The sequence below is a fragment of the Megalopta genalis genome, chromosome 4 (assembly GCF_051020955.1).
Source record: "Megalopta genalis isolate 19385.01 chromosome 4, iyMegGena1_principal, whole genome shotgun sequence".
In the NCBI taxonomy this organism is placed as follows: domain Eukaryota; kingdom Metazoa; phylum Arthropoda; class Insecta; order Hymenoptera; family Halictidae; genus Megalopta; species Megalopta genalis.
Genome location: NC_135016.1, coordinates 24197938 through 24214495, shown reverse-complemented (window position 1 = coordinate 24214495; position 16558 = coordinate 24197938). Strand labels below are relative to the sequence as shown.

Sequence of the window (16558 nt, the reverse complement as noted above, 5' to 3'; positions counted from 1 at the left end):
CCCCGACACCGCACCCTCACTGAATCACCCCGAAAAGAAACGAGTCTACCATCACCCTTAATTAATTCGTAATTAATCCCTAAGTGCGAATTATAGAGACATCGACCCGCTCGTGTAACATTCCCGACGTAAAGCTGTATCGTAGATTATGGAAATCCTAGTTGCTGTAAACAGGTACCATATGTAATACGTATAAATACCGACATATATATATATATACATTGCATATATGCATACATACGTACATACATACATACATATGCATACATATACATACATATATATATATGTATATATATACATATATATTTATATCAGTGTAGTGTGGTTAATCTCTTAAAAGAACTAATTAACGTAACTAATGTTAGGGGACGTCCTTCTAATGTCCGACAGCAGCGTCATAGCAATAAATGGAAAACTAATGGCGTTGGGAAAGAATCTGAAATGGCCGTCTAGTCGGGTTTCGATAAAAAAAAGTCAAACGTATATTACGACTAAATGTAAAGCGAACGTTCGTGCGATCGAAACAACAACAACAACAATAAAAATACGAAACACAGAAGAGAGAAAAAACAATTATTCCGAGGAATGCGTGCAGCGTAACATTTGTAATAAAAATTTGAGTCGTTTGAAATCGAGCGGAAAATGAATAAAGGTGGCAAAATCGAAGGGGAGACAACGCAAATATGTAATTTCTTAAAGATGTACACATCGCATATATATTTTATAGTTTGTTTTTATCAAAGTTGAGATGTTCAAATGTTTTTATAATTGTGTTCCGATTGTAATTCGTTTTATGCGTGCGTTCGATTAACGCCGATTATACGTCTGAACCGTGACCGGTCAGGCTTATATTCCGTTAATTAACGATAATTACATTATTATGGCCAATAGACTGCGGATTTTATGCATTTATATAAAAGAAAGAAGAAGGAGAAGAAGAAGAAAAAAAGTATGTAAAACCCGACGAATCACACAAGATATCGAAAAGAGTTTCATAATAAATATCAATAAAGTTTTTATCTTATTTTGAACCAACAACATTCTCTGAACGATCAATTCGATTCTTCGTTGCGCGTCTGCGAAACGGAAACGACGAAGACCACGCCCGATGGTGCAGAGTTTCGTAACAACGAAGAGGTTCGCCAATTTCGATCCTGACGCGTCCGGAGACCGAACGTTTCCTCGAAATTCGGGGTGAAGAATCGAGATCGGGATACGAGGTTCCCCAGGATATATATGTCCGGGGCCGACGATCATCGAGCCGGCTCGTTCCACAGAATTCTTTCCCAATCGCCGAATCTCGTTGTCGTCATTAATCGCAGCACCGCGGTCGATCGCAGGGTCGCGCGGCCGGTTTTCGTCGGGCTAAACGGCGAACTCAGCCGTGAAACGAACACCGTGGAACGCCACCGGGCACGGCGGCTAACGAGGCCGGAACGGCAGGAATTCGTTTACCGATACATCCGTTCCTCGTTGCTGGAACTGGATGACGATCGAGTGGCCGGCTAACCGGGCCATCCTCGGCATTCGGTACACACTTTTCCGGCACTCGACTCGATTTCCGTACGCGGATCAACCGGGTTCCCGATGCACGGGGAACCTATCAAAATTACCGAACAGACCGAAGACGATGCGCTAAGGATGTTCGATTCGATTCGAAGTCGAATCGTAAGAACCGATTTATCCGAAAAATCGAAACGGCTGACCGATCCATCTTCGGCATTCGGTACACATTTTTCCGGCACTCGACTCGATTTCCGTACGCGGATCAACCGGGTTCCCGATGCACGGGGAACCTATCAAAATTACCGAACAGACCGAAGACGATGCGCTAAGGATGTTCGATTCGATTCGAAGTCGAATCGTAAGAACCGATTTATCCGAAAAATCGAAACGGTTAACCGAGCTATCCTCGGCATTCGGTACACACTTTTCCGGCACTCGACTCGATTTCCGTACGCGGATCAACCGGGTTCCCGATGCACGGGGAACCTATCAAAATTACCGAACAGTCTGAAGACGATGCGCTAAGGGTGTTCGATTCGATTCGAAGAACCGATTCCCGAACCGATTCGAAGTCGAATCGTAAGAACCGATTTATCCGAAAAATCGAAACCAAAGAATCGCCGCAAAATCGATCGATCCTTCGAAAAATATAAAATAAGAAATTAAAGAATCTCGATAAGTCCTATATTAATGGCAGTAAATATGAAAGACTAGAAAAACCTTCGCATCGAACAGCATGATTGATCCTTTCATTGATGACAGTTCATTCTCCTAGAGGGAAAAATATCGATTTTCGGCTCTTACATCGAAGCAATCGACTCTGGGGAAAATCGGATACGAAGGAATCGTTTTTTTTTTAAATCAAAAGAATCGATTTTCTAGAGAATCGAATCGGAATTGAGCATCCCCATCGCAAACTTTCCAATTGATTTTTTGATAAAGTCGATTTGATATCGATTTATGTTTGTTCAATCATGAGACGCGATGTAGTAGTTAATAGATAAATAATTTCAGGATTGGGTGTTATACTCACGATTCAGGAAGATTGCAAAAGTGTTTCGATTAGTCTTTTCAATTACCGATTATAGATTATTAATCGATAATACTCTTCCTTCTCAATTAATATATTATTTTCACGATCGATTCGACGGATATTTCAACTGCAATATCAATAACGTATTGCGGTAAACGTGCCTGTTTATTTGTAACAGCGTTATAAAGCCGATAAAGAGAATTTTATTGGTAAATCATTAGTCAAATTGACGATTGGATGGCTACGGTTACCATTAGTTGAATCGATCCTGTATAATTACCATTACACGTCGGTTAATTAAAACTTGCGATCGTTATAATCGGTCGTTGCATGGGAAGTGTCGTCCAACTCTGCTTTCGATTCGGTCGATTCGGTTGGACAGAATTGAATTACGTTTCTATGATGTATTAGTTACGTCGTTTTAAAAATGTTTCTAAATTGTTTAATTAAATCGAATTTCTAAGTTCACGGGCTTTCCGAAAACTGAATCGAATATCAAAATGTCAAATGTCAAAATGTAAGAAATTGTTTCTTACGGCTGACTCGAGACCGACTACTCTTATTGGTCGATGAGACAAAAATGGCTGACTGCCGTTCGTATCTCCCTCTTCTACCATCGCAAGATAATGTGGCTAGAATTTTAATGTCGGCCCTTTGCCACGACGCAAAGAGAATCGGCGAGACTTGCAATAATGAGACGTAGCAATAATAGCCATCGCAGTTAGCTATTTGTTTCTCGTCAAGCTGACAACGTCACAGACGTTTCTCCTACTTTAAACGTCCCCGATTCTAAAAAAACTTGTTTACCGTTTGTACGCGTCTTCGCACGGTGCACCTAAGCATTACTCGTCCCAGTTCCCAGCACCCAAAATTGGACGAAGTTCGTTGACTTTTTCACCATTCTTTCGGTTACGATTCCGAGCCAGAGTTCGGTAGTTTTCGCTACGAGAGAACGAACAAACACGATCGAACGGGCAACAACGGTCGACGACGCGAACACGCGAAACCGCCCTGCCGGTTTTTGTTCCCTCGAAATTCGAAGAAAAACCGCGAGCGTTCCGTGGTCGCCGCGAGTCCCTCGCCGTGAACGGAGATGCAACGATGACGACAACGGCGAGCCAATAATCGCGTCGATTCGATTCGACGATCTAAAGAACGTAAAACGGGAGAACGAGAGACGACGAGATAGAATGCGAGGGAGGAATCGGAGGAGGAGGAGCGAAAGCCGAGAGAGAGAAGCAATGAGTAAAACATAATATGCCATGTACTGCCCAACGCTCATATAGCCTAGTTACTTAAGTAAGGCCTCGTGCAAGAGGGGACGACGCGAGAGACGCGCGGCGTAGCTGTCTATTTCGTGTTCGCTAATGATCGCTATGGGACGCCGAGAAAGATGGAAAGAATGTAGGACACTGCGCGATGATCTCGCGTTGAACGTCGCTCAGCAGCGCCGCGAACTAGCAAGGGATGAAAGCCGAGGGGGAGGAGGGGGGAGGGGCGAGGCGGGGCGGAAGGACGATCGAATCTGAGTAGTTGAACGCCGAAGGGAAGAAAGATGGCGGGCACTAACGAGGACGTTGCTACCGTGACACGGGGACGTTCAACCGGGATGCGTTGCATATAGTTGCGAAACGACAAGATCGGACTTCGCCGATCCAAGAATATTGATCCTGGAACGTGACTTCGCGAACCATGTGCGCCAGTTAACCGTTCTTCATTCGCCGAGCTATAACGCGCCGACTTTTTCTTCTCGCGGGCCGACGTCCACCTTAACGCGTTCGCTGTCGCACCGGCGACGCCCACGTGGTTTACAAAATGGTCTAATTAATTTCGCGCATGTTGCGAACCTCTTGGCTCCGTAGACCATATTTTTAAGTAGACGCGCACCGGCTGCGGAGAAAATTATGTTCGTATGTCTGTATGTTTATATTTAGCTGCCTCGGAAGTGGGGACACTTTAATTTGATATTTCATATATTTGACTAGTTCGACGAGCATATTAATTATAGAACCGAGGAACAAAATTTACATCGAGCGTTCGGAAGTCGCTTCTTCTGCTTCGATGCATTTTCCAAGTCTTTTTCGAAAATGATCAGCGATTGTCTCGGTTATTCGTTTTATGAATTGATAATACGTTGTTGTAACCTCGTTCCCACGAATTTTGTAAAGCTAGTTTTAACTCGTTAGTCGACTCGAACGATCGATGGGACATCTTCTACCTTCGGTAATAATGATTCTTCCTTTTTTCTTACCGTTCTCTCTACTTTCTTTTTTCCTTATCCGATAGCCATAACAATGTCGGCGTTTTTCATTTCTTCCTCGAGCAATTCGATAATTGCGCCCCGCTCTTTATCGTTCTTCATTTTCAAGTTGAAAGAATTCGCGAAACGAAATAGATTTCGGCACTGAACATATGCAGAAAAAAGGGGCGTTTTTCCACGAAAAGGGACAGAATTTTCTCCGCACACCGTAATATCGAGCAATTTTCTAAAATTCCTGATTTTTCGAATACGTTTCGCCAAAATTTTAATCGGTACGGTAAAAAAGAACGTATTTGTCATTTCTTTCTCCTGCTTCTTACTGCTTAAAGTCATAGTACGTAAGGTATCGAGACCGTAACTCTCTTTTACTAAATCCTTTTTAATAATTCATAAAGGTGCGCTCCTTTTAATAAAACGTTTTAAGAGTAAAAAAAGCTGGCGAATGTAACGGCGGTAGCGAACTGTTAAGCTGCAGGTAGAACGTAATATGGTGGCGGTTATAGTTTCATTAGAAGTGGAACTTCATGAAAATACTTGATTTTTTAAGTCGAGTTCGAAACGCTGTAATGAAATACATTCCTACCGTTTAACGCTTTATCCGACGGTAGTCTGTTAAAAGGTTTCTCAATGATTGCACCGCGTCTAGAAGAAGCTTAACAAGCTTCCCTTCTGCGTAACGATCCTGGAAGAAACGATCGAGACTATTTATTGGTTTACAAATGTGTTGCCACGGTCTCCAAAAAATATATTACGGAGCGGAAAAATATATTATATTATCGTCAAGGTCCGATATTAAAAGACTATTGAGCTATTATCGAACGAAGCACCGTTTAACGTTTAATCATAATTGTTTGGAGATTCTTGTGCGCTGCGAATTCACGAAATTCGACGGTCTAATTATTACTCGAAGAACAGTTTGTCGAACACCCTCTGTTCTGAACCAGTCAGCTGTTGTTGCGACCTCTTCGAAAAGTATGTGCATACCTAGAACGCGTCGCAAAAAGTAAGCGGTGCACAGTTTTTTCCAGACAATTATTTATATTTTCTAATTTGTCCATTTTATTTCGTCGTGCAAATATTCAAATCACCTTAAAATTATATATTTGTAGTATATAATTTTGTGTAATTTGTATATAAAAATATATCTGTTTTCGAAAAGTATGTGCATACCTAGAACGCGTCGCAAAAAGTAAGCGGTGCACAGTTTTTTCGTGACAATTATTTATATTTTCTAATTTGTCCATTTTATTTCGTCGTGGAAATATTCAAATCACCTTAAAATTATATATTTGTAGTATATAATTTTGTGTAATTTGTATATAAGAATATATTTGTTTTCGAAAAGTATGTGCATACCTAGAACGCGTCGCAAAAAGTAAGCGGTGCACAGTTTTTTCGTGACAATTATTTATATTTTCTAATTTGTACATTTTATTTCGTCGTGGAAATATTCAAATCACCTTAAAATTGTATATTTATAGTATATAATTTTGTATAATTTGTATACAAGAATATATTTGTTTTCACCGAAATTGCAATTTATAAACGGCAAACTTTTCCGCGCCAGATTTATACTCGTCGCGACGCAAAATGCCACCATTTCGTCGCGACTCGTCGAAAACAGCTAACTGGTCGAGTAGCGGAGCTATTGTTTGGCGTAATACCCCGAGGTTTGAACGTCGACGCGTTGCGAGTGGATGATGAATACGCAACGAGTTAATTATGCGGCGGAAACCGGCGCGTCGTCGGCTAATTTGAATTGTAGGTCGATAGATTTGTGTGCCTGTAAAAGCTTCTCGCAGGGTTCCGGGCGATCGCGCGGCTCCGAAGACCAATCTTGTCGCCTCGCAGCAGCGAATTTCCAAGTCCGCCCTAGAAAGTGTCGTAGTGCTCGCGTAGAACTCGAGTTTCATTCCCGAATCGTTCGCTCGCTCACTCATTATCGCATTGAACTTACCCAAGGAACACGAACGGATACGGTACGATATCGGCTAAATCACGATCGATTTTTCGCGCGGATAAGGTGATATACACGTGGACATACGTAGCATATATATATATTACATACATATATATATATATTATATATTTAACGTTATACTGTATATACATACATATATATATTTATTTACGTACGTATATGATATATGGTACATTATTATGATATTACGCGCATAGCTTTCGGACTGATTATCGTAATGATAGAACAAATGTAGACACGTGCACACGTAACGCGGTGACGCGAACGCATACACACGGACACGTAAACACACAGACACGCACACGCACACACGGAAGACGACGAAGCGAATAGACAAAAGCTGAACGTGAGAACAAATGGAACAGGGACAAAGGGACAGAGTACACACGTGACTGTTCCGGACGAGTGCAACGTAAACAGAACAGATTTCATTCCCCCCGCCCCTGTAGATGCTTTTTCATGCGTCGGGGTTGTGCCGGCACGCGATACGCGTACTCGCTGCGAACGCGAACTCGTTCCGCGGGATCGAGGGTTCGAGATCCATGCGATCGTCTCGGACATCGTTTTCGCGGGTCGGATGGAACCGTGAACAACCGAGTTCGCGAGTGAGTGGTTTCGATCGAGACCGTGTCTCGCCGCGTGAAACTCTTACGAACGTTGATCTTCGGCGTTCGAAATCGAATCGAGCGCGTCGCGATCGCGGTGAAAGCAATTTTTCCTAGAAATTAGAAGTATTCCGTAGATCGTAATTGTTCCGAGTATTTCCTTGTCACACTCGTTCGTTAAAAAAAAAAATTCAAACGGAGTCGAGTTTACGCGATGGCCGTAACGAAATATCATGGAGTATCGGGGAAGCGAAGCGTGTTCTCGTCGTGAAATCGATCGATCGACGGGGACAGCTCCGCGGTACGAGGGCCCGAAACGAGGTCGTCGCGTTCCGCGCGACGATTCGAAACCTTGCTCAAAAAATCAGCAATGATCGAAATACAACAGGCGTAGACGGCGCGTCCGGACCAATATCGAAAAGTATTATTTTAAACGATAGGTTCCAATAGTCGAGGCGCTGGGGTAACGATAATATATATTTTTGTAAAAAATAAAAACCGAACAAACGAAGGTTAAAACGGAAGAAAAAATGCAATCGATAGGGTACACACGTCAGGCGATAGTTACCGACCGGCCAACAAAAAAAGAGAACAAAGAAAACGTAATTAATAAACGAATCGGTGGAAAACGGCGCGAGGAGAGGCCGATCGACGACGGGAAAACCGCGAGAGGACGCGAGACGGCGTCTCGAAGAAATTCGGGCGAATTTGTAGGGGAGAGGCGAGGGGTGGACGTGATCGTTCCTCGTTTGTTCACGGTGTCCGGCGACTCGCGTCGCAGAGATTTCCAGGATAATCCGGGAACGATGGATGAGTTGGTTGCCGTTCGAGCGGCTCCAATTAGTCTCGCTGTTTAATGATCGACGCCGGGGACTCCGTTATTAATTGCCGATGCGCCGGCTATGATTTCTGGCTATATATAGCGCCGGGAAAGATATCGGATTATATTTTTACACGGGGGAACGTATTGTACGGCGAGAACTGCCGCCTGCAGGGTGCACAAAAGGCTGGTCCAGCAACGTGGACGCCCCGAAGCACGGTGAAATGAAAGTGCTAATCGCGTCCAGCGTTTCTGGCGATGCACGGACGCGCTCCGGCGCCCGAACTTGGCGATCGTGAAAACCGGGGCAATTTTTGCTCGTTCCAACTCGCGACTCGTAATTGCACGATATAATTTAGATAAGGTTGGACGATCTTTCGTATGCATTTGAAATTTTCTTACTGTCGCGCGCGATGCGAGGAAACACATTATTCTGCGACAGCAGCTTTCGTTCTCGAAGCACGAACAATTCTGATTGCCAAGAAAATATAGTTCCCGATCATTTTACATTAAACTCGTGTATCGATGATCGAAACGGAGGATCAACGAAACGAACATTCCGGCTACAGAAGTTTTATTCTTGACACTTGAACGGCGCAAATTTGACGAAAATATAATCGAGTATTTGTAGGATTATTTGTTATTTTATTCATCGATTTTTTCAACGTACTTCTTAAGACGCTTCTTCTAAAAGAAGCAATAGTTCTGTAGATCTTAATGGAACGTGTGGAAATTTCAATTAATCATTGGAAACTATAAAGTCGAATAATCATACTTTTACGCTGCCGTCCGAGTTTTAACGCTAAACCCAGCGAGCCCTAAAAGCAACCAACGTTTGTATATAGCTATGCAACGTTGAAGAGAACGTATCTATTTAGACCTTTCGTTATTTTTATTGCAAGGCTTGCATCGATTAAGAATTTTATTCGATCATTTTCCGTGAAAGATTGTTCATAATTCCAACAACTTTGAAACAAGAACTGCGAAACCGGCCATTTCGACCGCCCCGGAAGTTTCGAAGCACTTATCCGGTCGATTCGCGCGTAAACTAATCGATCATTGTACCCGGTCAGGGTTTCGAGTCCCCCGAATCTGGCGAAAATAAAGGGGCTCGCGACCCTTGGGCCACATTATCGTTCGGAGACTTTAAACGCCGCTGTTTCTATCGCGAGCGACGATAAAGTATTGCCCCGGCTGGAAGGCTCGTCTCGAGAGCCATTCGCATCGATCCAGAATCGACGATCTCGGGCCAGAGTATCTTTTCCGGTAATCCGTAGTTTTCATCGCCGGGACCCATAAAATAGAGCACATTTTTCATCGGGGGGGACGCGATTTTCATAGCGGAGGGGCGCGCGCTTTGAGACCTGGTTTCCCGTTTCGAGCATCGTCATGCATTCAAATCACTTCGTTTCGCTTCATCACGGAGTAAAAAACACTGTCCAACGGAGTCCCCGAGACGAATTGCCAGGCCGGACAGCGATTTTCATCCGGCGATCTAACCAAGGATCGGCGATCCAGCGCGTCCCGCGCGACGATAATTCGCAAGGCCTAAACAAAGTGGAACACCGACACTCGCGTGCTGGCACACCCATCGCAGACCCATTATTCCCTTATCCCCCACCCTTCGTTTTTGCTCGTCCGAAATTAAAAAACGAGCAAGGGCGAGCTAATGGTACAATATATTTTGTGGATGGAAGAAATAAACGAGCGAAAATCGAGGACTTTCTTTGTTTACGATCGTCTTACATGCATTATAACCACGTATCGCACGAAATCTCGAATGAAACGATAATCGATACAGTACGATAAAGTACGTACTACGAGACACGAGCACACACACAAACAAACACACATACACATACATGCAATTATACGCAAACAAGAGTATAAAAAAAAGTATATATATATATATAGATATGATAAAAGTATGAAATATTAATGACATTTAATACGCTAATAATCTATCATTTTTACGTACGTTACATGGTGTCATCGTCTACTAATTATCTAAAAGAGTTCCCCACGTGAATGTTCCCTTTATTCTCGACCCCATCACCCCACGACCCCGCCCCCATCCCGATAACGTAACCCGTCGCCAATTAGAAAAGTGAGACTTTTCGGTCTTGTCCCGTCCTTTCCCCGCGCATCATTCTCCATGTTTTATCGACGTTACGTCTTCAAAATGCGGAATTTCAAAGCAATAAAATTAAACGAGACTACTTAAGGTGTTATACGCGAGGCGTGCGTTTAATGCGTAATCTACGTGGCGAGAGGACGCGAACGAAAACCGAACGATGCATTCAGGAAAGATGGAGGGATCGGAAGAGAGAGAGAGAGAGAGAGAGAGAGAGAGAGAGAGAGAGAGAGAGAGAGAGAGAGAGGAAAAGAAATAAATAAATGGATATACCGATAGATGAGAGAGAGACTTCGTTGATTATAGTTTGTGTGAATGATGCGTACGTCGCGTTGCGCACGAAGATCGACGACAATGATCACGCCTAAACGCGGAAAGGAACCACCCTCGTTTTTCCCGCCGTGCCTTTGTCGTTCTCCTCGCGCCTCGGGAACACCGAGTGCACCCTATCTCCGATTGCCGTTTTCTTCTTTTCCCTTTCCTCGGGATTATGGTTGCGCGGGAGTATTGAATCCATTGACGCGAGTATAGTAATTTCTCTCTAATTCGCTCTAATTCTCAGATTGCGCACAAAAATGGACTATTTGGGACTATACAAACGTGCCGCGAGGCTCGATTAATCGTATCTCCTCATTCCAAATTGTCCATTTTCGTTTACAAACTGAGCACCAATTAAGGAAAATTTGCCGTAATTGGTTTCGAAGTGAAATAAACGGCTGTAGAGGACGCGCATCTAACGCGTTGACTGTCAAATCGCTCTGAAAAAAATTTGTAAAATCGGAACAGTTTATTTAACAGGTCCGAAATTGCAGAGATTAAGCGATTAACTGCATCGAAGCAATTATTTATATAGTAATTTCAGTTTCTGTAATTCCTGATGAAACTGAGTTTACGCAACTTGTGACAGGAACGAAGGATTGTGCTAAGATTCGTGTTACAATTGTCGCAACAGTCAACCTGTTAATTAAACGAGCTTACAAATTTAGCAAAGAATTAGGTTAAATAATATTTCGATAAATGTACGTATTCGAAATTGGTTAAAAATTGATTTCGTTGCAGCTTCAATTGGTTTCTTAATTTTATCGACGAAGAGTTTATTGCGTGTTCGACGTATGTGCTCTAAAATTGTGATTAAATGTGGTTGTTAAGTATGCAATTTAATTTGTACTTTAGTGTTAAATGCGTAATCAAATAATTTAGCATTTCGATATGGATTCAACTTTGTGGTCCCGGGTGCATCGCCGATTTGTTTTCTGAAAATTTTGTTGTTCTCTAAAAATATTTTCGAAAACTACTGCATAACATTGAAGAGAATTTTTATTTATTTACTTTTTATTAATTGTCTTCTCAGTGATAACATCGAAAGAATTTTCGCTAGATCCTGATCCCCGATATAACTCCTCGATTAATATTGCCATCGTTGTTGAAAAATTGCTTAAAAAATTAAAAAATTTAGCTGTCGATCGTCAACTTAAAATCCACCTACGTTCCGTTTGCGTTGTAACGTTACAACATTACGAATGGGGCAAGTATCATCGTAGGACCTTTTATGAACTATTTTCAAGGAGTGTAAAAAAAAAAGGAACAGGTAAATTGTTAAGATCGAAATCTTCTGTGCAGATTACATTGCCAAAATTCGAGCACATTAGATACCTAATTTATTGCTTAATCATAATAAACACAATTTTAGAGGGAAGCGTGATTAGATATTTGAAGGGGCGAGCCGCCCTGAATATCATAAGCTCCGGTACAGTCAGCGCGGACGGCACACGGCAGTCGTCGCGTTGAGGGATGAGGATAGAGTACATCGAGCCGCGACATTATCGGGAAGAGGATAATTGGTCCCGCGTAACCAGAATCACCCTTGCCGCCATTCTTTCGCCGCATGAAGGATGTTTCGCCGTGCAATCCCTGCCAATCTCCGGATGTACCCCCCGGGCGCTTGTCGCGTTCGGTCCCTGCGCAGCTTCAGACATTTTCCCTTCGACGAAAAGCTCTCTTCCCCTTTCGCAGTTTAGAGCCAAAGTAGAGAAAGAGGGAGAGACTCGGGACGACTCGGCGTACTCTCTAGCGCGGCAGCTAGAAACGAAGAAATAGCGTTCTAGATGTTGTCGCTAGACGCATATTCGAGAGAAGTGGATTGCGGCGTAGAGTTATGTGTGCGAGACGGAGAGAAAGATAAGTAGAGAGAGAGAGAGAGAGAGAGAGAGAGAGGGTGGGAGATCGAGCGAGAGTGCGTGAGAAAGAGGAAAAAGGGAGAGACGGACAAACAGGCTAGGGAAAAATGAGATACGTCGCCGCCGGCAAACGATAGAACGAAATCTTAGTGGACAGCGTCGTCAACGAACTTGTACCACTTGCTCCTCTCTTTGAGTATACATCTCGATGATCGATTGTGTTTCCCAAAGCTTCCTGTTTTCGTCTGAGATCTAATTGCACACGCGTAATGCGATTATAGACTGGAACAGATTATTATAATACATTGCCGTAATATTTTTATAATTTATCGGGAATAATAGAAGAAAGAGAAAAAAGGGGCCGAAAAAAAGAATAAAAATCAGAAAAATGTGAAAATAAAAATGAGATTGACAGAGAGAGACAGAGAGTGAGAGACGAGAGAGAGAGAGAGAGAAATGTGGAAACAAAACTTTGAGATAGTGAATGCAAGAGAGAGAGAGAGAGAGAGAGAGAGAGAGAGAGAGAGAGATGAAGAGACAGAGACAGAGAGAAAGGAAGGGAGCGAAGAATTGTATATTAGGCGTGCGGAAAAAAAACATAATTTACGTAATAATTACATGATTGTATATTTAACGAGATATGCCGTAGGTCGAGAACGTGGCATCGGGATATTTTGTAAAATTTCTTAGTGATCAATTTTCTCGTTAGAGAGTTTAATGAATAAAAGAGAGAAAAAAAAACATTACGTCAAAGAGAAATAAAACAGCCGAAAGAGGGGAAGGTAAAATGAGTCGTCATAGGTACACTTCGTAAAAGTAAACAAAAAAAAAATAAAAGTTGCATAAAATTGCATATCCTGCCTGTAATAACGTATATGTGTTAATTTGAATGATTGTGTCGTATATCGATTATATATTTATATATTGCTTTATGTATGTAGGATATATATATAAATATATATATATATATGAAATAATATATTGAAAGAAAATATATATTATCTTCTACAATACGGTGTAAGTTATTTTTTATCATTTCGTGTGACACACGTTCTACCGGCGCAATCTGTTTCTCTCAGTACTCTCGTCTTTCAGAGCTCCTGTTTATCAGTCGCATAGACACTTCGTTTCAATAATAGTCACCCGGCGCATCCGCATTGACGATCTGCTAGAAAACTAGCAGCCAGATCATTGTCCGGCCTATGACACACGTTAATTATCGATACAGGTTGATGTCGCCAGATATATAAAGAGAAGCTGTTTCTAATAGTATATAATAAGTACCTAATAATATAGTATATATAATATATATATATAAGATGTTTTAAAATGTTTATTTATTTAATCGCGAACACGAACCTCGACTGTGTCGCGTTTACAATCGATTGTACAATCTCAGCTGTGCTTAAATATCCTTTCATTGTAATCTATTCTAACGTTATGATTTTCATTGTGGAGTTACTACGTTGACGGATCATGAAAACGCCCAACGATAGGCGTTCGTTGCGTCGCAAAAAGGTCTTCTATCTTGTGGGATCGTTGGATTCCCCGTTGCGCTGCGCCACTGATTTCGGAACGACCTGTAGAACACGCGAACTTATCGTCAATTGGTATTTATCGGTCGCTGATATTCGAGCGCGGAACAACGGAACTTAATTAGAACGGCTAATTGGATACCGGTTACCGAATTCGAGATAAAACGTCGCGATCCGAGGCAATCGGGGCAGCGACATTCTTGACCGGACGACGCGACGCGTTCTTTTCGGGTGTGACGATCGTTTCGCGATCGGGACTTCGCGACCGTCGCGAGATTACAGTTCGAGCCGAAACGCGCAAGCTCGGCCCGCGCGATAAGCAAAACCAAACAAATACATGGTCGGTGATAACGCGTCGATACGACAATACCTGACACGGACATCGCAATATACGCTCAGACAATTTCTCCCCTGAAGGAATTTTCGTAGGTGACCATATCAAAACTCTCTGTGATCGACGAGAAGCCATCGTTCATTATTCTTGAAACGCAGGATGCTCAAAACAAAAGACGCGAACGACAGTTTTCCGCTGACTATTACGACGATAGCGAATCTTGCTCGAGATACCCGGTTACGATTACAAGATCCTGGGAAGTGTTCTTTTCCGTCGCGTTTACGTTCGGTATACGAATAAAATTAATCATCGGTGGACTGCGGATTTTATGCGTTTACGATAGAATCGACTGCGTGGAATATCGAACGGTGAAAAGGCATCGAAGAATGTTCGAAGAATGTTCTTGAATTTTCCTTAATTTTTATCGAAATTATTAACACAAGAAGAACGTTTTTATTTACCCTCTGTTTCTTGCGATTGAATCGGGAAACTTTTATTTCGCATAAAGATCCGCAGTCTAGTTATTACGTAGGCTGTGGGGTTTTATGCGTTCCGAACGAATTTTGGAGAACGCGAACGTACAATTAGAGAAGGAAAGTTAAAGATCTTCTTGCGATCGATGTGGATTATTTTAATTTCGCAGGGAAGTCCGCAGTCGAACGGTGATTTTGCGATTTCAATGTTCCTTCGAGAGAATTGTTGGAGGTTCGTTATTCAAATCAATGTGTTTGCAAGTTCAGAAAAATCCGATAATCGGTCCCAAGTCACTCTTTTCAGATGCTACAGCCACGATTTCAGGCATCTTACGAACACGGTAAGCGGAGATACGCCGAGTAAGCAATGAACGTGGCGGTGGTGCACAAATCGAATCGGGAGATCCTATGATGTATCGTGTAAGCGTGAAAATTCATTTGTATTTCATTTACGACCGATACAGTTCCTTTTTTTCGTTCCACGAGCGTTGTGTTTCCGCAAAAAGTGATTTTTGAGGAAAGAAAAGGGTGAAAGAGGGATGAGAGACCAAGGATGAAAAATCGTTGCACAATTTAAATCCATGTTCGAATCAAGTATTGCCCCCCCCCCTCCCTCCCCTCGTATAGCGAGATAGGGTGTTCGTCAAAGGGTGGTGACTCTGTGGGAACAAAAAGAGCCGAATACTGTGCGATACGATTTTGTTTGCAGCTCGCTCGGTTTTCTTTCTCAAATATTACGTTTCGATCGCAGCGGTGCGCAATAAACGAGTTTCCGAAGTCGGCGGTCCCGAAATATCCTTTTTTATTTCTATTCGATTCACCACCCTTTCGCTCGCACCAGTAATTACAAGTCATCCTATATGTATAATGAATACGTATTTACCGTCTAACGAAGAAGCCAAGATTAAAATAATTACAATTAAACGAAACTATATGAGTCTACAAATATATGAATATAAATCTATATGATATATATATACATAAATATATACATATATATACATATATATATATATATATATATATATATATATATTACATACGCCAGAAAAAAAGTAAAGATACGTACAATACATATATTTATGAAACAAATATTTACCTTGATGCAAGATTGTGTAATTCGTTTCTGTCACGGTAATAATACATGCATGTATGGATACGGATATTTGTGTATAAATTTCTGTGATTATTATATACGTATAAACCATTAGGAATCGTAAGCTAGATAACAAATTCCTACCACACCATTACGAAGCCACCTGGACGCGATTCGTAGAGTTTCATAGACGCAAGAACGAGAGATTATTTAACACTCGAGAAGGGCCTCGTTAACAATAGGTTCTCCACTTAGAACTCATTTGTTCACTGATGATCGAGTATCTCCGATATATCATGAAAATAAACATTAATCTAACGCCGATTTTCCTTGACTTTCCCCGAAAGAAAAAAAATTGTATAACAATGTACCATTCATTTCACGATGATTAATACAACATTATCAAATCTATCTCAGTATTTTTTTTATTGAAAAGTACAATATAACTCAATATCACGTATTATTTCATAAATCCATTCGCTACTTTCTCACGAGCGCCGTTCGACCGTTGATCGAGCAACAATCGTTAATTCATTTAATAGCAATTCACGAACAATTGCAAGCACAACAGAAGAGCGATCCGTCTTCGCGAAGCCTCTTA

General features: G+C 41.9%; 1 protein-coding gene across 1 annotated transcript in view; it reads left to right on the top strand.

Moving 5' to 3' along the window:
- The window catches only part of LOC117223081 (RNA-binding protein MEX3B), a 129712-nt gene extending 113344 nt beyond the window's left edge, over window positions 1-16368 (top strand). The window contains exon 2 of the mRNA XM_033475210.2: window positions 1-16368. This exon is cut by the window's left edge and continues 27353 nt beyond it. The gene's annotated coding sequence lies outside the window, so the exon portion shown is untranslated.
- The last annotated feature ends 190 nt before the right edge of the window (window positions 16369-16558 follow it).